The 27,008-nt window shown below is 47.6% G+C and overlaps 1 protein-coding gene across 4 annotated transcripts in view; it reads right to left on the bottom strand.

The window, feature by feature from the left end:
* RNF4 (ring finger protein 4) overlaps nt 1-26,802 on the bottom strand; it is a 56,774-nt gene extending 29,972 nt beyond the window's left edge. Inside the window, exons 1-2 of one of the 4 annotated variants that reach the window (XM_038745059.1) lie at nt 26,744-26,802; nt 9,001-9,119 (exon numbers count right to left, since the gene is read on the bottom strand). The gene's annotated coding sequence lies outside the window, so the exon portion shown is untranslated. Of the gene's footprint in view, nt 1-8,996; nt 9,120-26,743 lie in introns of all 4 variants that reach the window. The other 3 variants (XM_038745060.1, XM_038745057.1, XM_038745056.1) reach the window with 3 other exon arrangements.
* Between the last annotated feature and the right edge of the window lie 206 nt (nt 26,803-27,008).

Below are 27,008 nucleotides of genomic sequence, written 5' to 3'. Positions count from 1 at the left end.
ATCTAAGCATTTATCCTATCCTGTCCTGATTACTGCACCAGCCTCCTGTCTCTCTCACAGCCCTGGGAGTCTGGGTTCATTCATTCATTCAATCGCATTTATTCATTCATTCAATTGTATTTATTGAGCGCTTACTGTGTGCAGAGCACTGTACTAAGCGCTCGGGAAGTCCAAGTTGGCAACATATAGAGACGGTCCCTACCCAACGGCGGGCTCACAGTCTAGAATGGGGAGACAGACAACAAAACATTATTAACAAAATAAAATAAATAGAATAATAAATACGCACAAGTAAAATAAATCAATAGAGTAATAAATATGTACAAACATATATACATATATACAGGTGCTGTGGGGAAGGGAAGGAGGTAAGGCGGGCGGGATGAAGAGGGGGATGAGGGGGAGAGGAAGGAGGGGGCTCAGTCTGGAAGGGCCTCTGGAAAGGTCAGAGGATGTGGGTTCATTCATTCAATTCAATCGTATTTATTGAGCGCTTACTGTGTGCAAAGCACTGTACTAAGCGCTTGGGAGGTACAAGTTGGCAACATATAGAGACGGTCCCTACACAACAGAGGGCTCACAGTCTAGAAGTGGGGGACAATCCCAGCTCTGCCATTTATCTGCTGGATGCCCACGGGCAACTCACTTGACTTCTCTGGGCCTCAATTCCCTCACCTGCAAAATGGGGATTAAGGTTGTGATCCCCACACGGGACAGGGACTGTGCCCAACCCGATTATCTTGATAATAATAATAATGAGGGCATTTATTAAGCACTTACTATGTGCAAAGCACTGTTCTAAGCGCTGGGGAGGAGACAAGGTGATCGGGCTGTCCCGCAAGGGGCAACCCCAGTGCTTGGCACACAGGAAGCGCTTTACAGATATCACAGTTATTGTTAATATTCTTTCTGCTGCCCAGATCACTTTTCTAAAAATAAGTTTATTCCGCGTCTGCCCATTCCAGTGGTTACCCATTTATCTTGGCATCAAAATAATTCCTTTCCCTTGGTCCCTCCTAACTTACCTCACTTACCTCCTACTACAACCCAACGTGTTCACTTCAACTCCTCTTAACACCAACCCACTCACTGTACACCTTTCGCCAATGACCCTTTCCCTTAGAGATGCAGCATGGCTCAGTGGAAAGAGCCCGGGCTTTGGAGTCGGACGTCACGGGTTCGAATCCCGGCTCCGCCACAAGTCTGCTGCGTGACCATGGGCAAGTCACTTCACTTCTCTGAGCCTCAGTTCCCTCATCTGTAAAAATGGGGATTAAGACTGTGAGCCCCACGTGGGACAACTTGATCACACTGTATCCCCCCCCCCAGCGCTTAGAGCAGTGCTTTGCACATAGTAAGCGCTTAACAAATGCCATCATTATTATTATTATTATAGCTGACAGCCCATGACTCCGCCCCGCCTTCAAAGTCTTATTAAAAGAAACAACAAACAAAAAAGCCCGCCTCCTCCAAGAGGCCTCACTTCTTCTTCTCCCTCTCCCTACTGTGTCACCTCTGCACTTGGTGGCCTAGTGGATATGTTGCCAATTTGTACTTCCCAAGCGCTTAGTACAGTGCTCTGCACACAGTAAGCGCTCAATAAATACAATTGATGATGATGATGATGAAGTTCATGGGTTCTCCTGCCTCTGCCACATGTCTGCTGTGTGACCTTGGGTAAGTCACTTCCCTGTTCCTCTGTTACCTTATCTGTAAAATGGGGATGGAGACTGCGAGTCCCCTGTGGGACAGGGGCTGCGACCAACCCAATCTGCTTTCATTCATTCATTCAATCGTATTTATTGAGCGCTTACTATGTGCAGAGCACTGCACTAAGCCCTTGGGAAGTACAAGTTATCATCATCATCAATCGTATTTATTGAGCGCTTACTGTGTGCAGAGCACTGTACTAAGCACATGGGAAGTACAAGTTGGCAACATATAGAGACAGTCCCTACCCAACAGTGGGCTCACAGTCTAAAAGGGGGAGACAGAGAACAAAACAAAACATATTAACAAAATAAAATAAATAGAATAAATATGTACAAATAAAATAGAGTAATATGTACAAACATATATACATATATACAGGTGCCGTGGGGAGGGGAAGGAGGTAAGGCAGGGGAGATGGAGAGGGGGAGGAGGGGGAGAGGAAGGAGGGGGCTCAGTCTGGGAAGCCCTCCTGGAGGAGGTGAGCTCTCAGTAGGGCCTTGATGCTTATATCCATCCCAGTGCTTAGTACAATGCCTGACACATAGTAAGCACTTAAATACCATATTTACTATTTGTTCCCTTTGTTCACCTTTGTTCAGCACTTAGAACAGTGCTTTGCACATTGTAAGCGCTTAATAAATGTTATTATTATTATTATCATTATTATTCACCCCACTTTCAGCACCACAGTACTTACAAACGGAGCCATAATGTATTTTAATGTCTGCCTCCTCATTTAGATTGAAAGCTTCTCGTGGGCAGGGAACATGCCTACAGACTGTTGTCTCGTACTCTCCCAAGCACTGAGTCGTGCCTTGCACATAATAATAATAATTATTATTATATAATAGTTAAATAATATAATAATAAGCACATAGTAAGTGCTCATTCATTCATTCAATCGTTTTTATTGAGCGCTTACTGTGTGCAGAGCACTGTACTAAGCGCTTGGGAAGTCCAAGTCGACAACATAGAGAGATGGTCCCTACCCAACAGCGGGCTCACAGTCTAGAAGGGGGGGGGGGACAGACAACAAAACATATTGACAAAGTAAAATAAATAAATATGTACAAGTAAAAGAGAGTAAATACGACTGATGGAGAGGTTAAGTGACTTGCCCAAGGTCACCCAAGAGGTCAGTGGCAGGGCTGGAATTCGGAGCTGGGTCTCCTGGGCTCTTCAGTCCCCTGCTCCTTCCCACGTGGGTAGGGACTGTCTCTATATGTTGCCAACTTGTACTTCCCAAGCGCTTAGTACAGTGCTCTGCACACAGTAAGCGCTCAATAAATACGATTGATGATGATGATGATGATGATAAAACAACTAGATTTAAAGGTGCAGCTAGGCAGGGACTGGAAAATCAATCAACCGATCAATCGTATTTATTGAGCGCTTACTGGGTGCAGAGCACTGTACTAAGCGCTTAAAAATAAGCACTGCTCTAAGTGCTGGGGAGGTTACAAGCTGATCAGATTGTCCCATGGGGGGCTCACAGTTTTAATCCCCGTTTTACCGATGAGGTAACTGAGGCCCGGAGAATAATAATAATAATCGCATTTATTAAGCGCTTACTATGCGCAAAGCACTGTTCTAAGCGCCGGGGAGGATACACGTTGATCAGGTTGTCCCACGAGGGGCTCACGGTTTTAATCCCCATTTTACAGATGAGGTAACTGAGGCCCGGAGAAGTTAAGTGACTTGCCCAAAGTCACACAGCTGACAGTTGGCGGAGCTGGGATTTGAACCCATGACCTCGGACTCCAAAGCCCGGGCTCTTTCCCCTGAGCCGTGCTGCTTCTCCAAAATCCAACTTCCGCAGGAGTTTAAACATTTAAACATCTGTTGCTGACGACACCGCCAGGTGCAGACCGCGGCTGTCCTTGGGTCCACAGTACGGTAGCAACATCCCGGCACACCGAGGCCGAGGCGTTTCCCCCATCACCTCTGCTGGCTTCTCTAGCGTGGCTTCCCCATTGCACGCTCTCCCTGGGACAGCTCTACCATTCATTCATTCATTCGATCGTATTTACTGAGCGCTTACAGTGTGCAGAGCACTGGACTAAGCGCTTGGGAAGTACAAGTTGGCGACATATAGAGACGGTCCCTACCCAACAGCGGGTTCACAGTCTACCACTGTCCCTTGAATGATGGATCCTCTCTGGCAGATGATATTATTACTAATGATATTGAATAACGATCGACATCTTTAATCAATCAATCGTATTTATTGAGCGCTTACTGTGTGCAGAGCACTGGACTAAGCGCTTGAGAAGTACAAGTTGGCAACATATAGAGACGGTCCCTACCCAACAGCGGGTTCACAGTCTACCACTGTCCTTTGAATGATGGATCCTCTCTGGCAGATGATATTATTACTAATGATAATGAATAACGATCGACATCTTTAATCAATCAATCATATTTATTGAGCGCTTACTGTGTGCAGAGCACTGGACTAAGCGCTTGGGAAGTCCAAGTTGGCAACATACAGAGACAGTCCCTACCCAACAGCAAGCTCACAGTCTAAAAGGGGGAGACAGCAAAACCAAACATACTAACAGAATAAAATAAATAGAATAGATATGTACAAGTAAAATAGAGTAATATGTACAAACATATATCCATATATACAGGTGCTGTGGAGAAGGGAAGGAGGTAAGATGCGGGGATGGAGAGGGGGACGAGGGGGAGGAGAGGGGGAGGAGGGGGTTAAGCTCTTTACTACTACTACTACTACTACTACTAATAATGGCATTTATTAAGCACTTACTATGTGCAAAGCACTGTTCTAAGAGCTGGGGAGGTTACAAGGTGATCAGGTTGTCCCACAGGGGTCTCACAGCCTTAATCCCCATTTTACAGAGGAGGTCACCGAGGCACAGTGAAGTGACTTGCCCAAAGTCACCCAGCTGACAATTGGCGGAGCCAGGATTTGAACCCATGACCTCTGACTCCAAAGCCCAGGCTCTTTCCACTGAGCCACGCTGCTTACTAGGTGCCAACCTCTGGGTTTGGAGACATTTTACTGTCCATTTGGACAGTCCTGTCAGGCTCACCACCTACGAGGGTGGGAGAAAAGGTATTTAAGGCCCATTTTACGGATGAGGAAACGGGCACCAAAGTGACGCGCCCCACGTCGCACAGCAGGCAAGTGACTTGAGGCAGGATTAGAACCCAAGGCTTCTGAGCTGCCTCAAGCTCTTTCTCGTTTTAATGCTGTATTCCTCTTGTCTGAACCCTCTTTAATTTAAGGCCCTTCACTGCAGTACATACACACAACATCTTTGAACTAGAGAAGCAGCGTGGCTTAGTGGAAGGACCCCAGGCTTGGCAGTCGGAGGTCGTGGGTTCTAATCCCGGCACTACCACTTGTCAGCTGTGTGACTTTGGGCAAGTCATGTAACTTCTCTGGGCCTCAGTTATCTCATCTGTCAAATGGGGATTAAGACTTTGAGCCCCAGACTGTGAGCCCACTGTTGGGTAGGGACCGTCTCTATACGTAGCCAACTTGTACTTCCCAAGCGCTTAGTACAGTGCTCTGCACACAGTAAGCGCTCAATAAATACGATTGAATGAATGAATTACCTTGTATCTTCCCCCAGCGCTTAGAACAGTGCTTTGCATATAGTAAGCGCTTAATAAATAGCATCAATTATCAAGCGCTTAGAACAGTGCTTGGCACACAGTAAGCGCTTAACAAATACCATCATTCATTCAATCGTATTTATTGAGTGCTTACTGTGTGCAGGGCACTGACTAAGCGCTTGATAATTGATGGCATTTATTAAGCGCTTACTATATGCAAAGCACTGTTCTAAGCGCTGGGGAGGTTACAAGGTGATCAGGTTGTCCCTCGTGGGGCTCACAGTCTTAATCTTTTAGACTGTGAGCCCACTGTTGGGTAGGGACCGTCTCTATACGTTGCCAACTTGTACTTCCCAAGCGCTTAGTACAGGGCTCTGCACACAGTAAGCGCTCAATAAATACGATTGATTGATTGATTGATTAATCTCCATTTTCCAGATGAGGTAACTGAAGCGCAGGGAAGTGACGTGACTTGCCCGCAGTCACCCAGCTGACAATTGGTGGGGCTGGGATTTGAACCCATGACCTCTGACTCCAAAGCCCGGGCTCTTTCCAGTGAGCCACACACTGCTCCCTCCTACCTGTCATTTACTTCAATGTCCATCTCCCATTATACTAGGAGCTCTTCAAGAGCAAAGGCCTATCAAGTCCACCGCACTCTCCCAAGCACTCAGTACAGTGCTCCGCACACGATAAGCGCTCAGTCAAGGCTGCGTGGTCTACACCACGGTGCCCTGCACCTCTCTCAAACAGAAACCCGCCGGTCCTCACACACACCGCGAGAGTACCATCATTATCACCATCAATCGTATTTATTGAGCGCTTACTGTGTGCAGAGCACTGTAGTAAGCGCTTGGGAAGTACAAGTTGGTACTCTATATGTTACCCAGCAGTGGGCTCACAGTCTAAAAGTTTTCCAAACCGAGTTCGGAGCCCATCGGCTTCCCGTTTCTCGGAAACTGGGGCTTCAGGTGGAAACGTCACGTGCGGGGACCGATTTTCTCGAACCAGGAAGAGAGTCTGGGGCCCGTGCTGGACCTTCAGCACACTGGACACTGTTTGGCCGCCCTGCCCATGGATCTGGAATTGTATCACCTATGCCGTACTCACTAAAACATCTCAGATCGAGTCCCTTCTCCTTATCGCTACACACCACGTTCCCTCCTCCAGATATCTGGATTCCAGTTTCCCTGAGGACCCATTTCCGTTGCTGCTAATGGTCTCCGTTGAGCGTTTACTACATGCCAGCCACTGTCCTATACGCTAGCCTAATCAGGTTGGACAATGTCCCTGTCCTATACGGGGCTCGGTCTCTATCCCCAATTTCCAGATGAGATAACTGCGGCCCGGAGTAATGAAGTGAGTTGCCCACAGGTCACCCAGCAGATAGATAAATAACGGATTTGGGATTAGAGCCTAGTGGATACAACACAGGCCTAGGAGTCTGAAGGACCTGAGTTCTAATCTCAGCTCCATCACTTGTCTTCAGTGTGACCTTGGAAAAGTCATTTCTCTGGGCCTCAGTTCCCTCATCTGTCAAATGGGGATTAAGACTGTGAGCCCCATGTGGGACGGGGACTGTGTCCAACCTGATGAGCTAGTATCTACCCCAACACTTTTTTATGGCATTTATTAAGCGCATACTATGTGCAAAGAACTGTTTTAATAATAATAATAATAATAATAATAATAATAATAATAATAATAATAATAATAATAATAATAATAATATTTTTGGTATTTGTTAAGCGCTTACTATGTGCAAAGCACTGTTCTAAGCGCTGGGGAGAATACAAGGTGATCGGGTTGTCCCACGTGGGGCGCACAATCTTAATCCCCATTTTACAGAAGAGGTAACTGAGGTCCAGAGAAGTTAAGTGACTTGCCCAAAGTCTCACAGCTGACAAGTGGCGGAGTCGGAATTTGAACCCATGACCTCTGACTCCCAAGCCTATGCTCTTTCCACTGAGCCATGCTGCTTCACTTCTTCTAGAATGTCAGCCCACTGTTGGGTAGGGACTGTCTCTATATGTTGCCAACTTGTACTTCCCAAGCGCTTAGTACAGTGTTCTGCACACCGTAAGCGCTCAATAAATACGATTGATTGATTTTAAGTGCTGGGGAAGTTCCAAGGTGATCAGGTTGTCCCACGGGGGGCTCACAGTCTTAATCCCCATTTTACAGATGAGGTGCTCAGTGCTTAGAACAGTGCTTTGCACATAGTAAGCGCTTAATAAATGCCATCATTATTAATTATTATTATTAACTGAGGCCCAGAGAAGTGAAGTGACTTGCCCAAAGTCACACAGCTGACAATTGGCGGATCCGGGATTTGAACCCATCACCTCCGATTCCAAAGCCCGGGCTCTTCCCAATGGGCCACGCTGTTTCTCGCACATTCATTCATTCATTCATTCATTCATTCAATCACGTTTATTGATCACTTATGGTGTGCAGAGCCCTGTACTAAGCGCTTGGGAAGTACAAGCTGGCAACTTCTAGAGACGGTCCCTACCCAACAGCGGGCTCACGGTCTAGAAGATAGCGGCAAGACAGCAAGCGCTTTAACGGATACCGTCATTATAATAATAATAATAATAATAATAATAATAATAATAATAATAATAATGATGGCATTTGTTAAGCGCTTACTATGGGCAAAGCACCGTTCTAAGCGCTGAATAATTATATTATCAGTTTAATTCAATATTAAATTAAATATTTGGACTGTGAGCCCACTGTTGGGTAGGGACTGTCTCTATATGTTGCCAATTTGTACTTCCCAAGCGCTTAGTACAGTGCTCTGCACACAGTAAGCGCTCAATAAGTACGATTGATGATGATGATTATCATATAATAATGTTATATCATGATATATTATCACATATCATATATTATATATATTATATTTTATATATATATTATATTATTATATATTATATATAATATACACAATATCACATAATACAATATATATTATATCATATATATTATATATAATATGCGATATCATACATCACATCATATATCATATAATATAATTATCATATCATATAATCATATAATAATCATATATATAGTATCATATATAATATACAATACATTATATTAATTATATTTAATTATATTACATAAATATATAACGTATTATAATTATTATGTATTATTAATATATTGTATAATATATTATTATAATTATCAGGTCCTTCTGACTAGGCCGCGCCGCTTCTGTCAAACGGAGCAGCCCTGACGCACACCATCACAACGGGACCACTCAGCCCAAGCCCCGCTTCCGGAGGGAGGTGAAGCAACCTGGTGACGATTCCTTGCTTCCCACCTCGCCCGCCGTCGGCTGGTATGGGTTTGCCCACCCACCCGCCCGCCGATTCTGCTCTGCACACAGCAAGCGCTCAATAAATACGATTGATTGATTGATTGATTGATTGCTGGCCCGAGGACCAAGTCGGGTGAGGGGGAGGAGAGGTCCCTTGGTCCGATTACCCTCGTCCTTGAGATCGCCCGGTGCCGCCTTTGCCCTCGGTCTGCGAGAAGGCCCACAGTGCGACAGTCGCCCGACGAAAGCGGATCCTACGAGCCGGGGAAGTTTCCGGCATTCCCAAATTGATATCGCGACCGCCGGGCGTCAGCGTGGGAACGGCTAATGCTATTTTCTACGGGCCGACTCTTACAAGACGTACTTACGAGGCTCGTTTAACGGCAGCGGGTGTCTCGGCCGATGGCGTCTTCTAGCCGCCCCGCAGCCAGTCGGGCAGAACGGGGCCTTTCCCCCCTCCGTTACACAGGGCGGCAGAGCGGTGACCCTTAAAAATAAAGGAAGGAATAAATACATCCACACTGAATAAAGATCTGGGAGCGGAGGTTGCTGAGGGAGAAGCAAGCAGAGGTGAATATTTGCCTACCCTGAGCCCGATCTATGGATCTAGGGGAAGAGGTGGGCACTAAAATAAGTTATAGGTATGCTTCCTCCAATTAAAACATATGCACAAATAATAATAATAATAATAATGATATTTGTTAAGCGCTTACTAATGAATAATAATAATAATGATGACATTTGTTAAGTGCTTACTATGTGCAGAGCACTGTTCCAAGCGCTGGGGGGGGGATACAAGGTGATCAAGTTGTCCCACGTGGGGCTCACAGTCTTAATCCCCATTTTACAGAGGAGGGAACTGAGGCTCAGAGAAGTTCAGTGACTTGCCCAAGGTCACACAGCAGACACGTGGCGGAGCCGGGATTCGAACCCATGACCCCTGACTCCAAAGCCCGGGCTCTTTCCACTGAGCCCCGCCACTTCTCTGTAAATGCTCTGGGAGGGTGAGATGCAGAAGTGCTGAGGTGGCAGTGGGTGGGGGAGAGCGAGTGATTCATCAGCAGCGGCGTGGCTCGGTGGAAAGAGCCCGGGCTTTGGAGTCAGAGGTCATGGGTTCAAATCCCGGCTCTGCCGACGGTCAGCTGTGTGACTTTGGGCAAGTCACTTTGTTTCTCTGGGCCTCAATTACCTCATCTGTAAAATGGGGATTAAGACTGGGAGCCCCCCGTGGGACAACCTGATCACCTTGTAACCTCCCCAGTGCTAAGAACAGTGCTTTGCACAGAGTACGAGTTTAATAAATGCCATTATTATTATTATTAAAGCGCTTAATAAATGCCATTATTATTATTATTATTATCAGGGAAATCATCCTGAAGGAGACTCAGTTTTAGGATTGGAAGGGTCAGTCGGATATTAGACCCAGGTCAGCACTGGAAATGACGCTCTGGATTGGGGGCAAGAGGTCAGAGAGGGGTCTCCCCAAGGGTTGGAGTCCAAGAAATCCAGGGAATCCAGTGCCCTTCCCCTACCATTCATGCTCTTTCATTCAATCGTATTTGTCATCAATCGTATTTATTGAGTGCTTACTATGTGCAGAGCACTGTACTTAGCGCTTGGGAAGTACAAATGGGCAACATCTAGAGACAGTCCCTACCCAACAGCGGGCTCACAGTCTAAAAGGGGATAATCGTATTTACTGAGTGCTTACTGTGTACAAAGCCCTGTACTATCAATCAATCAATCAATCGTATTTATTGAGCGCTTACTATGTGCAGAGCACTGTACTAAGCGCTTGGGAAGTACAAATTGGCAACACATAGAGACAGTCCCTACCCAACAGTGGGCTCACAGTCTAAAAGGGGGAGACAGAGAACAGAACCAAACATACCAACAAAATAAAATAAATAGGATAGAAATGTACAAGTAAAATAAATAAATAGAGTAATAAATATGTACAACCATATATACATATATACAGGTGCTGTGGGGAAGGGAAGGAGGTAAGATGGGGGGATGGAGAGGGGGACGAGGGGGAGAGGAAGGAAGCGGCTCAGTCTGGGAAGGCCTACTAAGCGCTTGGGAGAGTACACTATAACAACGGACACAATCCTGCCCATGGCGATTACTTGGTTATCCCCCTGACTCCTCAAAGAAACATTTGGTGACTTGTTCTTTCTTTGCAATGTCACAGGCTTCCTCTTATCTCTCTGGCCGCTCCTCCGCCGGGCTCCTCCTCTGCCTCCCACCCTGTAAATGTGGTGGGATCCCTCAAGGCTCATTTTGGGGTTCTCTTCTAGTCTCCATCTATTCCCACTTCCTGGGAGAAGGCATTAATAATAACAATAATAATAATAATAGTAATAATGGCGGCATTTATTAACCACTTACTATGTGCAAAGCACCGTTCTAAGCGCTGGGGAGGTTACAAGGTGATCAGGCTGCCCGACGGGGTCTCCCAGTCTTAATCCCCATTTTACAGATGAGGCCCGGAGAACTTAAGTGACTTGCCCAAAGTCACACAGCTGACAATTGGCGGAGCCGGGATTTGAACCCATGACCTCTGACTCCAAAGCCCGGGCTCTTTCCACTGAGCCACGCTGCATTCATTCCAACAGCTTTTTTTTTTTTAATTTAATGGTATTTGTTCAGCGCTGACTCTGTGTCAAACACTGTTCTGAGCCCTGGGGAAGGTAGGTAGAGAATCAATCGTATTTATTGAGCGCTTACTGTGTGCAGAGCACTGTACTAAGCGCTTGGGTAGTATGAGTTGGCAACATATAGAGACAGTCCCTACCCAACAGTGGGCTCACGGTCTAGAAGAGAAGCAGCGTGGCTCAGTGGAAAGAGCCCGGGCTTGGGAGTCAGAGGTCGTGGGTTCTAATCTCGGCTCCGCCACATGTCTGCTGTGTGTGACCTTGGGCAAGTCACTTAACTTCTCTGAGCCTCAGTTCCCTCATCTGTAAAATGGGGATGAAGACTGTGAGCCCCACGTGGGACAACCTGATCACCTTGTATCCCCCCCAGCACTTAGAACAGTGCTTCGCACATAGTAAGCACTTAACAAATGCCATCATCATTATTATTACAAGTTAATTAGGCAGGACACGCATGGGGCTCACAGTCTAAGTAGGACGGGGAACAGGTATTGAGTCCACATTTTACAGTTGAGGAAACTGAGGCATAGGGAAGTGACCTGCCCAAGGTCACCGAGCAAACAATTGGCAGAGTTGGGATTAGAACCCAGGTCCTTCTGACTGCCAGGGTCGTGCTCTCTCCACTAGGTTTAGTGGAAAGAGCCCGGGCTTTGGAGTCAGAGGTCAGGGGTTTGAATCCCGACTCCGCCACATGTCTGCTGTGTGACCTTGGGCAAGCCACTTAACTTCTCTGAGCCTCAGTTCCCTCATCTGTAAAATGGGGATTAAGACTGTGAACCCCACGTGGGGCAACTTGATCACCCTGTATCCCCCCCCAGCGCTTAGAACATTGCTTTGGACATAGAAAGTGCTTAACAAATGCTATTATTATTATTATTATTACTATTACTAGGCCACACTCTGACACGGATGACTCCCAAATCTCCATCTCCAGCCCTCAACTCTCATTACACCATCATTATTATTACAGAGCCAGGCACCTAGTAAGCGTTTAATGGATACCATCATTATTATTACATTGCCAGGCACATAGTAAGCGCTTAAAACACAACGATGAAACAAAAAAAGGCTTGTCTAGCCACTCGTTCTCTATCTCTGGGCCTCGGTTACCCCATCTGTGAAGTGGGGATTAAGACTGTGAGCCCCACGTGGGACAACCTAATCACCCTGTATCCCCCCAGCGCTTAGAACAGTGCTTGGCACATAGTAAGCGCTTAATAAATATCATTATTATTATTATTATTATCATCTCTCCCCTTTTCTGCAGTCCCACATCTCCTCCTGACTTCAGGTCACCTCTACTTGGATGCCCCACGGATACCACAGAGCTTAACACGCTGCTTCTCTAAGCAGCGTGGCTCAGTGGAAAGAGCCCGGGCTTTGGAATCAGAGGTCAGGGGTTCGAATCCTGCTTCTGCCACATGCCTGCTGTGTGACATTGGGCAAATCACTTAACTTCCCTGTGCCTGTTACCTCATCTGTAAAATGGGGATTAAGACTGTGAACCCCACATGGGACAACCTGATCACCTTGTATCCCCCCAGTGCTTAGAACAGTGCTTAGCACATAGTAAGCACTTAATAAATGCCATTATTATTATTATTAACATGTCAGAAACGGAACTCACCTCACCTTCCTCCTCAAGATCCTTCCTCCCCATCACGGTGAGCCACATCACTCTCTCCCCTGACTCACAAGCCCACAACCCTGGCATAGTTCTCAACTCGGCTCTCGCTCACCCCGTAAATTTAGTCTGCCCCCAGACCCTGTTGCTGTGTGACCTTGGGCAAGTCACTTCACTTCTCTGAGCCTCAGTTACCTCATCTGTAAAATGGGGATTAAGACTGTGAGCCCCACATGGGACAACCTGATCACTTTGCATTCTCCCCCAGCGCTTAGAACAGTGCTTTGCACATAGTAAGCGCTTAACAAATGCCAACATTATTATTATTATACCTGCACGATTCCAGAATCCGCCCCTTTCCATCCCAACTCCTACCGCACTGATCCAACCACTCTTTTCCCATCTTGACTAGGTGATTCGCACTCAAGCCCCTTCAAACAGAAAATTCTTACCTCTGGTTTCGAAGCAATTAACCAACACTCCCTGCCCTATCTCATTTCACTGAGCTCCTCCACCATCATCCAGCCCTCCCTCGTCGCTCTTCTAACCCCAATCCCCCTGATCTCATCTTCCTCAGGCTCGATATTTACCGACTGATTTAGGAAAAGATATTTACCGACTGATTTAGGAAAAGACGGGGGGAAAATCAAAGATCTGACTTTGCTCCTTCTCGGCAGCCTTCACAGGGAGGTGGTGAGGGGGAAAACGAGATCGTGGATGTGAAAGTGCTTCGGAAAAAAAAAGATATTCTACTATTCATAAATATCTGCCTTTTTACGCCTTTCGTCCATTTCCCTCCTTCATCATCATCATCAATCGTATTTATTGAGCGCTTACTATGCACAGAGCACTGGACTAAGCGCTTGGGAAGTACAAATTGGCAACATATAGAGACAGTCCCTACCCAACAGTGGGCTCACAGTCTAAAAGGGGAGACAGAGAACAAAACCAAACATACTAACAAAATAAAATAAATAGAATAGATATGTACAAATAAAATAAATAAATAAATAGAGTAAAAAAATATGTACAAACATATATACATATATACAGGTGCTGTGGGGAAGGGAAGGAGGTAAGATGGGGGGGATGGAGAGGGGGACGAGGGACTCCTTGACTTCGATCGGCTCATTTCTTAATCACCTGGCCGTTTAAAGTGACAGGTAAATAATAATGGTATTTGTTAAGCACTGACGGCTTGTCAATCACTGTTCATTCATTCATTGAATCGTACTTATTGAGCGCTTACTGTGTGCAGAGCACTGTTCTAAGACCTGGGGTAGATACAAGTTCATCAGGTTGGACAGTTCCTGTCCCACTTGGGGATCGCAGGGAGAAAAGGTTCTGAACCCCCATTTTACAGATGAGGAAACTGAGGCCCAGAGAAGTTAAGTGACTTGCCCAAGGTCCCGCAGCTGACAAGTTGGCAGAGCTAGGATAAGAACCCACAGCCTCACTCTTTCCACCAGGCCATCATTAAGATATTAAATCCTATTTTTCCCCCCCCCGTAATAATGATGGTATTTATTAAGCGCTTACTATGTGCAAAGCACTGTTCTAAGCGCTGGACTGTTCTAAGTGCTGGGATGCCCCCTGCCTTTGTCTTAATTTCTTTTCCATTAAGGAACTTGTTAAGTGCTTACTGTGTGTCAATCAATCAATCAATCTTATTTATTGAGCGCTTACTATGTGCAGAGCACTGTACTAAGCGCTTGGGAAGTACAAGTTGGCAACATATAGAGACAGTCCCTACCCAACAGTGGGCTCACAGTCTAAAAGGGGGAGACAGAGAACAAAACCAAACATACTAACAAAATAAAATAAATAGAATATGTACAAGTAAAATAGAGTAATAAATATGTACAAACATATATACATATATACAGGTGTCAGATAGTGCGTACTAGGCGCCGGGGTAAATACCAGCTAATCAAGTTGGACACAGTCTGTGTCCGATATGGGGCCCAAAATCTTAATCTTCATTTTACAGATGAGGGAACTGAGGCACTGAGAAGTGAAGTGACTTGTCCAAGGTCACGGGAGACAAGTGGCGGAGCTGGGATTAAAATTTAGGTCCTTCTGAATCCCCAGCCTGTGCTCTTTCCACGAGACCACGCTGCTTCTAGGCTGTGATCCCACTGTTGGGTAGGGACCGTCTCTATATGTTGCCAACTTGGACTTCCCAAGCGCTTAGTACAGTGCTCTGCACACAGTAAGCGCTCAATAAATACGACTGAATGAATAACAGTAGTTGTTAAGTACCGCGGTAGGAATAAGGTAATCGGGTCAGACACAGTCCCTGTCCAACGGGGTTCTCGGCCTGAGCCGGGGAGAGAGAAAGGTTATTATTGCATCACCATTTTACAGATAAAGAAACTGAGGTTGAAGAAACCAATCAATCAATCGTATTTATTGAGCGCATACTGTGTGCAGAGCACTGTACTAAGCGCTTGGGAAGTCCAAGCTGGCAACATATAGAGACGGTCCCTACACAACAGTGGGCTCACATTCTAGAAGGGGGAGAACAACACAAACAAGAAGAATAAGATGTATACAGTGATCAGGGCTTCCTCTTCTACTGTATTTTCTCCCACAGTGTGGTACCCTACACATAGTCACACATACTACACGTACTCTACACACAGAGAAGCCGCGTGGCTCAGTGGAAAGAGCCCGGGCTTTGGAGTCAGAGGTCATGGGTTCAAATCCCAGCCCCGCCACTTGTCAGCTGTGTGACTTTGGGTGAGTCACTTCACTTCTCTGTGCCTCAGTTACCTCACCTGGAAAATGGGGATTAAGACTGTGAGCCCCCTGTGGGACAACCTGATCACCTTGTAACCTCCCCAGCGCTTAGAACGGTGCTTTGCACATAGTAAGCACTTAATAAATGCATTATTATTATTATTAGTCCACGTTTCAATCAATCAATCATATTTATTGAGTGCTTACTGTGTGCAGAGCACTGTACTAAGTGCTTGGGAAGTACAAGTTGGCAACATAGAGAGACGGTCCCTACCCAACAGTGGGCTCACAGTCTAGAAGGGGGAGACAGATTAAAAAACCAAGCATATTAACAAAATAAAATACATAGGATATGTACAAGTAAAATTAATAAACTGAAAGAATGAACTTCAGGGTGTAAACCACCCCCTTGCTGTTTCCCGCCCAACGATTCTTATATCTTACCCTGGACCGGACTGGAGGAACAGTCTTTTCGTGAGTAAGACATGGCAGGGAACATATCTGCTAATTCTTCTGTTGTAGAAGTAGTAATAATAATAATGGTATCTGTTAAGCGCTTAATAATAATAATAATAACGATGACATTTATTAAGTGCTTACTATGTGCAAAGCACTGTTCTAAGCGCTTGGGTAGATACAAGGTAATCAAGTTGTCCCACGTGGGGCTCACAGACTTAATCCCCATTTTCCAGATGAGGGAACTGAGGCACAGAGAAGTGAAGTGACTTGCCCAAAGTCACACAGCTGACAAGTGGTGGAGCCGGGATTCGAACCCATGACCTCTGACTCCAAAGCCCAGGCTCTTTCAACTGAGCCACACTGCTCCTCCTTGCTTACTATGTGTCAAGCACTGCTCTAAGCGCAGGGGTAGCGTGGCTCAGCGGAAAGAGCCCGGGATTTGGAGTCGGAGGTCATGAGTTCAAATCCCAGCTCCGCCAACTGTCAGCTTCTTGACTTCTCTGGGCCTCAGTTACCTCATCTGTAAAATGGGGATTAAGACTGTGAGCCCCCCCCATGATATGCCCTCTTGGGCATATCAGTGCACAGTTCTCTTTTTATTCTCTTGTCCATTTTGGCCTCCATAGAGAAGCAGGTGGCCAAGTAGACAGAGCCCGGGGTCAAAGGACCTGAGTTCTAATCTAGGCCCTGCCACGTGTCTGCTGTGTGACCTTGGGCAATTTACTTCGATTCGCTGGGCCTCAGTTACCTCATCTGCAGAATGGGGATTTAATACCTGCTCTTCCTCCTACTTAGATTGTGAGTGGTGAAGCCAGGTGGAAAAAGCACTGGTTTGGAAGTCAGAGGACATTCATTCATTCAATCAATTGCATTTATTGAGCGCTTACTGTGTGCACAGCACTGTGCTAAGCGCTTGGAAAGTACAATTTGGCAACAGATAGAGACAATCCCGATCCAACATCGGGCTCACAGTCTAACAAAACAAGTGGACAGGTGTCACAGGACACGGGTTCTAATCCTGGCTCGCCATGTGTCTGTTGGGTGACATAGGACAAGTCGCTTAACTTCTCTTTACCTCAGTTACCTCATCTGTACCTCATATGTACAAACATATATACATATATGTTTGTACATATTTATTACTCTATTTATTTATTTATTTTACTTGTACATATCTATTCTATTTATTTTATTTTGTTAGTATGTTTGGTTTTGTTCTCTGTCTCCCCCTTTTAGACTGTGAGCCCACTGTTGGGTAGGGACTGTCTCTAGATGTTGCCAACTTGGACTTCCCAAGCGCTTAGTACAGTGCTCTGCACACAGTAAGCGCTCAATAAATACGATTGATTGATTGATTGATCTGTAAAATGGGGATTAAATCCTACTCTCTCCTACTTAGACCGTGAGCCCCATGTGGGACAGGGGCTGTGGCCGACCCGAATAACTTCAATTAGAACAGTGCTTGACATATAGTAAGCACTTAATAAAAAAAAATATTGAACTCGGGTCCCCTGGATTCCAGACCTAAGTTCTTTCACTAGGCCATACTGCCGCTCATCACCGCAATTGATTTCTGGTACAGCGTCCGGCACATAGTAAGCGCTTAAATATCATTAGTATTATCGGTTCTTCCACAGGTCAAGGATGGCTGGGATGTCCTCCTAATCATAATCTGCTCTTCCTGGAATCATCATCAATCGTATTTATTGAAATAAATAATTTGCCAGTGATATTTATTGCATATTGATGTGTGCAGACCACTGTACTAAAGCTTGGGAGAATACAATACAGCACATTCCCGGCCCACAAGCAGCTTACTGTCTAGTGGGAGAGAGACATTAAAATAAATTACAGCTATATACATAAGCACAGTGGGGTTTGAGGGGGAGAGTCTGAACCCAAATAATCTAAGAACACTGCCAAAGAAGGCTTTAAATAATAATAATAATAATAATGGCATTTATTAAGCACTTACTATGTGCAAAGCACTGTTCTAATTGAAGTTATTCGGCTGTGAGCCCACTGTTGGGTAGGGACTGTCTCTATACGTTGCCAATTTGTACTTCCCAAGCGCTTAGTACAGTGCTCTGCACATAGTAAGCACTCAATAAATACAACTGATGATGATGATGATGTTCTAAGCGCTGGGGAGGTTTCAAGGTGATCAGGTTGTCCCACAGTCCTAATCCCCATTTTACAGATGAGGTAACTGAGGCAAAGAGAAGTTAAGTGACTTGCCCAAAGTCACACAGCTGACGGCTGGCGGAGACAGGATTTGAACCCCTGACCCATGACTTAGTACAGTGCTCGGCACACAGTAAGAGCTCAATAAATATGATTGATGACTGATTGAACCTCCCTAAGATCCTTGCCTCCTGTTCACCCCTTCTAGACTGGGAGCCCACTGTTGGGTAGGGACTGTCTCTATATGTTGCCAACTTGTACTTCCCAAGCGCTTAGTACAGTGCTCTGCACACAGTAAGCGCTCAATAAATACGATCGATTGATTGATTGACTCACCATTCACTGGTGCAATGAAAAGTTGGCCCCTCTGGGCTTGCCCCCGTGGTCAAAGATGGGCAGAAATTCCCCACTGAAATCATCCTCCAATCTCACTACATTTACCCCTCATCACTCCCTCCCCGGCACCAAGCTGTGGCCTCTTTATAATAATTAATAATAATAATAATAATAGCATTTATTAAGCGCTTACTCTGCACTGTTCTAAGCGCTGGGGAGGTTACAAGGTGATCAGGTTGTCCCTCGTGGGGCTCCCAGTCTTAATCCCCATTTTACAGATGAGGGAACTGAAGCACAGGGAAGTGAAGTGACTTGCCTGAAGTCACACAGCTGACAAGCGGCGGAGCCGGCATTTGAACCCATGACCTCTGACTCCAAAGCCCGTGTCCTTTCCACTGAGCCACGCTGCTTCTCTAAAAGCCAACCCTCCACCCAATTCTATCTTCCCATATTGCGCTGGACGGACACGTGCCACTGTTGTTGTGTCAGACGCTTCCTTTCCAATTTTCCGAGATTGGAAAGTACTGAGGGTTTTCCTTCTCTTCCCCTACAGATTTTGAACTCTCACTTTGGGATGATGGAAAAACCGTATGGTTGGGAGTCAGGAGACCCAGTATCGAATCCCAGCTCTGCTACTGGTCTGTTGTGAGTCCATGGGCAAGTAACTTAATCACTCTGTGCCTCAGTTTCCTCATCACTGGAGTGGAAATGAAATACCTGTTCTCTCTCCCGCTCAGGCTGAGAGATCCATGTGGGACCGGGACTGTGTTTAACCTGATTACATATTTATCACTCTATTTATTTCACTTGTACACATCTATTCTATTTATTTTATTTTGTTAGTATGTTTGGGTTTGTTCTCTGTCTTATTACTCTATTTATTTATTTATTTTACTTGTACATATCTATTCTATTTAATAATAATGATGGCATTTATTAAGCGCTTACTATGTGCAAAGCACTGTTCTAAGCGCTGGGAAGGTTACAAGGTGATCAGGTTGTCCCACGTGGGGCTCAGAGTCTTCATCCCCATTTTACAGATGAGGTCTCAGAGGCACAGAGAAGTGAAGTGACTTGCCCAAAGTCACACAGCTGACAAGTGGTGGAGCAGGATTTGAACCCATGACCTCTGACTCCAAAACCCGGGCTCTTTTCCACTGAGCCACGCTGCTTCTATTTATCTTATTTTGTTAGTATGTTTGGTTTTGTTCTCTGTCTCCCCCTTTTAGACTGTGAGCCCACTGTTGGGTAGGGACTGTCTCTATATGTTGTCAACTTGGACTTCCCAGGCGCTTAGTACAGTGCTCTGCACACAGTAAGCGCTCAATAAATATGATTGATTGATTGATTATCTTATAACTTAGAACAGCGCTTAGAACAGTGCTTTGCACATAGTAAGCGCTTAATAAATGCTATCATCATTATTATTATTATAACTACCCTGGCATTTAAATACCATAGTGGAAAGAGCCCGGGCTTGGGAGTCAGAGGTCGTGGGTTCTAATCCGGACACTGCCACTTGTCAGCTGTGTAACTTTAGGCAAGTCACTTCACTTCTCTGTGCCTCAGTTCCCTCATCTGTAAAATGGGGATGAAGATTGTGAGCCCCAAGTGGGACACCCTGATTACCCTGCAACTACTCCAGAGGAGCAGCGTGGCTCAGTGGAAAGAGCCCGGGCTTTTGAGTCAGGGGTCACAGGTTCAAATCCCTGCTCTGCCAATTGTCAGCTGTGTGACCTTGGGCAAGTCACTTAACTTCTCTGTGCCTCAGTTCCCTCATCTGTAAAATGGGGGTTAAGACTGTGAGCCCCCCGTGGGACAACCTGATCACCTTGTAACTTCCCCAGCGCTTAGAACAGTGCTTTGCACATAGTAAGAGCTTAATAAATCATCATCATCATCAATCATATTTATTGAGAACTTACTGTGTGCAGAGAACTGTACTAAGCGCTTGGAAAGTACAAGTTGGCAACATCTAGAGACAGTCCCTACCCAACAGTGGGCTCACAGTCTAAAAGGGGGAGACAAAGAACAAAACCAAACATACTAACAAAATAAAATAAATAGAATAGATATGTACAAGTAAAATAAATAAATAGAGTAATAAATATGTAGAAACATATACACACATATACAGGTGCTGTGGGGAAGGGAAGGAGGTAAGATGGGGGGGATGGAGAGGGGAAATAATAATAAATGCCATTATTATTATTATTACTCCAGCGCTTAGAACAGTGATTGGCAATCAATCAATCAATCGTATTTATTGAGCACTTACTATGTGCAGAGCACTGTACTAAGCGCTTGGGAAGTACAAATTGGCAACACATAGAGACAGTCCCTACAGTAAGCACTTAAATACCATTATTATTATTATTAATATTATTTGGGAAGCAGAGCTTAGTATAGTGCCTGGCACAGAGTAAGCACTTACCAAATATCATTGTTAGATCTGGGAGTCAGAGGACCCGGATTCAAATCCCAGCTCCGCCAATGACCTACTTTGGAGCTAAAAGCTTGGGAAAAGTCATTTCGCTTCTCTGTGCCTCAGTTTCCACCACCTGCAAAATAGGGATTCAATACCCCATTCAATACAAGTGCTTAGTACAGTGCTCTGCACACAGTAAGCGCTCAATAAATACAACTGAATGAATACCTGTTCTCCTTTCTACTTAGTCTGTGACCCCAGTGTGGGGACTGATTACCTCATATTTAGCCCAGTGCTTAGTACAATGTTTGGTGCCTAGTAAGTGCTTAACAAGTAGCACAATTATTATTATTATTTCTAAAAAAAGACCTGTCTCCAAGCAAGCGGTTGGTGGGGAATGGTAAAGGGGAGGTAGTGTGTGGACTATTCTCTAAAAAGACATCCACTGGCAAGCCCCTATTTTTCAGGGTCGTCTCTAAAATACACACGGATCGTTCCCCCATAACAGCCCGGGGCGATTAAGAGCCAGTGTCAATCATTCATTCAACAGCATTTATTAGCCCCTTCTTTCCTCTCCCCCTCGTCCCCCTCTCCATCCCCCCGTCTTACCTCCTTCCCTTCCCCACAGCACCTGTATATATGTATATATGGTTGTACATATTTATTACTCTATTTATTTATTTATTTATTTATTTTACTTGTACATTTCTATCCTACTTATTTTATTTTGTTGGTATGTTTGGTTCTGTTCTCTGTCTCCCCCTTTTAGACTGTGAGCCCACTGTTGGGTAGGGACTGTCTCTATGTGATGCCAATTTGTACTTCCCAAGCGCTTAGTACAGTGCTCTGCACATAGTAAGCGCTCAATAAATACGATTGATTGATTGACTGATTGATTTATTAAGCACTTACTGGGTGCCAAGCACTGTACTAAGCACCGGGGAAGAGTACAACAACGGACACACTCCCTGAGCTCCTTATCTTCCCAACCAAACCCTCTTCCAGACTGTCCCATCACTCTGGATGGCACTGCCATCCTTCCCGTCTCACACGCTCATATTTTGTTAATATGTTTTGTTTTGCTGTCTGTCTCCCCCTTCTAGACTGCGAGCCCGCTGTTGGGTAGGGACCGGCTCTGTATGCTGCCAACTTGGACTTCCCAAGCGCTTAGTACAGTGCTCTGCACACAGTAAGAGCTCAGTAAATACGACTGAATGAAATGAATGAATACAACGTGATCAGGCTGTCCCCCGGGGGGCTCGCAGTCTTCTTCCCCATTTTACAGATGTGGGAACTGAGGCCCAGAGAAGTGAAGTGACTTGCTCGAAGTCACACAGCTGACAAGCGGCGGAGCCGGGATTAGAACCCATGACCTCTGACTCCCAAGCCCGGGCTCTTTCCACTGAGCCACGCGGCTTCTCCAAGATCTGCCCTTTCCTCTCCATCCAAACTGCTACCTTGTTAATACAATCACTCATCCTATCCCGACTGGATTACTGCATCACCCTCCGCTCAATACGACTGATTGACCTGTATATATGTATATATGTTTGTACATATTTATTACTCTATTAATTAATTAATTTATTTTACTTGTACATATCTATTCTATTTATTTTATTTTGTTAGTATGTTTGGTTTTTTGTGTTTTTTTTCCTCTGTCTCCCCCATTTAGACTGTGAGCCCAATGTTGGGTAGGGACTGTCTCTATATGTTGCCAATTTGTACTTCCCAAGTGCTTAGTACAGTGCTCTGCACATAGTAAGCGCTCAATAAGTATGATTGATTGATTGATTGCTCTCCCATCCTCCTGTCTCTCCCCACTTCAGTCTATACTTCACTCTGCTGCCCGGATTATCTTTCCACAGAAACGCTCTGGGCATGTCACTCCCCTCCTCAATAATCTCCATTCATTCGTTCAATAGTACTCACTGCTTAGAACAGTGCTTTGCACATAGTAAGCGCTTAATAAATGCCATCATCATCATTATTATTATTATTTATTGAGCGCTTACTGTGTGCAGAGCACTGGACTAAGCGCTTGGGAAGTCCAAGTTGGCAACATATAGAGACGGTCCCTACCCAACAGCGGGCTCACAGTCTAGGAGGGGGGAGACAGACAACAAAACATATTAAAATAAAATAAATAGAACAGTAAATGTGCACAAGTACAATAAACGGAGTAATAAATCAGTCCAAACCTGCAGCATGACTTGCAGTTGGGATAAGAATGAAGAAAGCGTTGCTGCCCGCTCTCTCCCCCACCCCCCAAAAAAGTCAACGATTCCAATCCATCGTATTTATTGAGCGCTTACTATGTGCAGAGCACTGTACTAAGCGCTTGGGAAGCACAAATTGGCAACATGTACAGACAGCCCCTACCCAACAGTGGGCTCACAGTCTAAAAGGGGGAGACAGAGAACAAAACCAAACATACTAACAAAATAAAATAACTAGAATAGATATGTACAAATAAAATAAATAAATAAATAGATAGAGTAATAAATATGTACAAACATATATACATATATACAATCAATCGTATTTATTGAGCGTATTTATTGAGGAATTCCAACATTCCTTGCAATGATAACTCCCCTTAAATAACGTCTCAGGGTTCAGTAGTTTTCTTAAAAAAATGGTATTAGTTGGTCAGTCGGTCATTTTTTATTGAGCGTTTACTGTGTGCAGAGCACTGTTCTCAGTGCTTTGGAGAGTGACTTGCCCAAAGTCACGCAGCTGGCAATTGGCAGAGCTGGGATTTGAACCCATGACCTCCAGTGGTTGCCTGTCAACCTCCGCATCAAACAAAAACTCCTCTGTCAAGGCTGTCCATCCATCCATCCCCTGGCCCCCTCGCCTCCCTTCTGTCCTTCTCCATCGCAGCCCGCACCCTCCGCTCCTCTGCCGCCGCTCACCTTCTCACCGGGCCTCGTTCTCGCCCGTCAATCAATCGTATTTATTGAGCGCTTACTGTGTGCAGAGCACTGGACTAAGCGCTTGGGAAGTACAAGTTGGCAACATATAGAGACGGTCCCTACCATCCCGCCGCCGCCCCCCTGCCCACATCCTTCCCCAGGCCTGGAATGCTCTTCCTCCCCACATCCGCCAAGCTCGCTCTCTTCCTCCCTTCAAAGCCCTACTGAGGGCTCACCTCCTCCAGGAGGCCTTCCCACGCTGAGCCCCCTTTTTCCTCTCCCCCTCCCCATCCCCCCCACCCTACCTCCTTCCCCTCCCGACAGCACTTGTATATAGTGCTCCCCTAGCCTCCTCCAGCCTCCCTCAGCTCCCCCGGGGCCTTCTGAGGCCTCCCTCAGCTTCCCCTGCTCTTCTCCGGCCTCCTCTGGCCTTCTCCGACCTCCACTAGGTTCCTTCAGCCTCCCCAGGCCTTCTCCGGCCTCCCTCAGCTTCCCCTGCTCTTCTCCGACCTCCACTAGGTTCCTTCAACCTCCCCAGGCCTTCTCCAGCCTCCCTCAGCTCTCCATGGCCTTCTCCGGCCTCCCTCAGCCTTCTCCAACCTCCCTCGGCTCCCCATGGCCTTCCCCAGCCTCCCTCAGCTCCCCATGGCCTTCTCCGGCCTCCCTCAGCTCCCCATGGCCTTCCCCAGCCTCCCTCAGCTCCCCATGGCCTTCTCCGGCCTCCCTCAGCTCCCCATGGCCTTCTCCAGCCTCCCTCAGCTCCCCATGGCCTTCCCCAGCCTCCCTCAGCTCCCCATGGCCTTCTCCGGCCTCCCTCAGCTCCCCATGGCCTTCTCCAGCCTCCCTCAGCCTTCCCCAACCTCCCTCCGCTCCCCATGGCCTTCTCCAGTCTCCCTCAGCCTTCTCCAGCCTCCCTCAGCTCCCCATGGCCTTCTCTGGCCTCCCTCGGCCTTCTCCAGCCTCCCTCAGCTCCCCATGGCCTTCTCTGGCCTCCCTCGGCCTTCTCCCACCTCCCTCAGCTCCCCATGGCCTCCTCTGGCCTCCCTCAGCCTTCTCCCACCTCCCTCAGCTCCCCACGGCCTCCCCTGGCCTCCCCCGGCCTTCTCCAACCTCCCCCAGCCTCCCATGGCCTTCTGCAGGCTCCCTCGGCTCCCACGGGCCTTCTGCGACGCCCACTGGCTACCTTCGGCCTCCCTCAGCTACCCCTGCCCCTCCCCGGCCTCCACTGGCTTCTTTCAGCCTCCCCTGGCCTTCTCCGGCCTCCCCTGGTTTCCTTCAGGTCCCCCTGGCCTTCTACAACTTCCCCGGCCCCTCTCCGGCCTCCCTCAGCCTCCACTGGCTTCTTTCAGCTTCTCCAGGCCTTCTGCAGCCTCCCTCGGGTCCTCCGGGCCCTCTCCGGCTTCCTTCAGCCTCCCCTGCCCTTCTCTGGCCTCCCTCGGCTTCCTTCAGCCTCCCCTGCCCTTCTCTGGCCTCCCTCGACTTCCTTCATCCTCTCTCACCCTTCCCTAGCTTCCACCGGCCTCCCTGGCTTCCTTCATCCTCTCTCGCCCTTCCCTAGCCTCCCTCGGCCTCCCCTAACCTCCATCGGCCTCTTCCGGCCTCCACTGGTCTTCTCCGGCCTCCCCCAACCTCCGCTGGCTTCCTTCAGCCTCCTTCAGGTCCCCCTGGCCTTCTCCAGCCTCCACTGGCTTCCTTCAGCCTCCCCTGCCTTTTTCCAGCCTCCCTCAGCTCCCCCTGACCCTCTCCGGCCTCCCCCAGCTGCCCCTGGCCCTCTCCGGCCTCCACTGGCTTCCTTCAGCCTCCCTCAGCCTCCCCTGTCCTTCCCCGGCCTCCCTCAGCTTCCCCTGCCCTTCTCTGGCCCCCCCCTATCCTCCTCCGGCCTCCCTTGGCCTCCTCCAGCTTCCCCTGGCCCTCTCCGGCCTCCCCTGGCTTCCTTCAGCCTCCCCAGCCCATCTCCGGCCTCCCCTGGCCTCCTCCGGCCTCCCTCGGCCTCCCCAGGCCTTCTCCAGCTTCCCCTGCCTCTTTTCCGGTCTCCTCCAGCTTCCCCTGCCTCTTTTCCGGCCTCCCCCGCCCTTCTCCGGCCTCCACGAGGTTCCTTCGACCTCCCCCGGCCTTCTCCGGCCTCCCTCAGCTCCCCCCGGCCCTCTCCGGCCTCCCCTGGCTTCCCCCAACCTCCCCTGCCCCCTTTCCGGCCTCCACTAGGTTCCTTCAGCCTCCCCTGGCCTTCTCCAGTCTTTTCGACTGTGAGCCCACTGTTGGGTAGGGACTGTCTCTATGTGTTGCCAATTTGTACTTCCCAAGCGCTTAGTACAGTGCTCTGCACATGGTAAGCGCTCAATAAATACGATTGATTGACTCTCCGGCCTCCCTCAGCTCCCCCTGGCCCTCTCCGGCCTCCCCCTGCCCCCTTTCCGGCCTCCACTAGGTTCCTTCAGCCTCCCCTGGCCCTCCCCGGCCTCCCTTGGCCTCCTCCCGCTTCCCCTGCCCTTCTCCTGCCTCCTTTGGCCTCCTCCAGCCTCCCCTGGCCTTCTCCGGCCTCCCTTGACTTCCTTCGGCCTCCCCTGACTTCCTTAGGCCTCCCTTGGCCCTCACCGTCAACAATCAATCAATCAATCGTATTTATTGAACGCTTACTGTGCGCAGAGCACTGTACTAAGCGCTTAGGAAGTAGAAGCTGGCAACACCTAGAGACAGTCCCTCCCCAACAGTGGGCTCTCCGTCCTCCCCTGTCCCCCTCCCCCCCCCCCAGCCCATCACACCTACCTGCCAAGGAGAAGCCGCCTCCGCCGAGGAGCCCCCCGGGCCGCCACCCTGCGGCTCCCTGCTTTAGGCCTCGAAACCCCGCCCGCCCATTGGACACCGCCTCCTCCGCGGAGCCCCCTTCGGCGCGGCCTCGCCCTCCCATTGGTCCGCGCTCCCGTCAATCAACGCCGGCGCCCAATCGCCTCGCCGCCTCCCTATTCCTCCTTCCTCGTCCGGCCCTGGTCCCGCCCCCTCCGCGCGCGGGGGCTCTCGGGACTTGTAGTCG

This window comes from Tachyglossus aculeatus, chromosome 4 (genome assembly GCF_015852505.1).
Source record: "Tachyglossus aculeatus isolate mTacAcu1 chromosome 4, mTacAcu1.pri, whole genome shotgun sequence".
NCBI classification, from domain to species: domain Eukaryota; kingdom Metazoa; phylum Chordata; class Mammalia; order Monotremata; family Tachyglossidae; genus Tachyglossus; species Tachyglossus aculeatus.
This window is presented reverse-complemented; position numbering and strand designations above follow the sequence as displayed.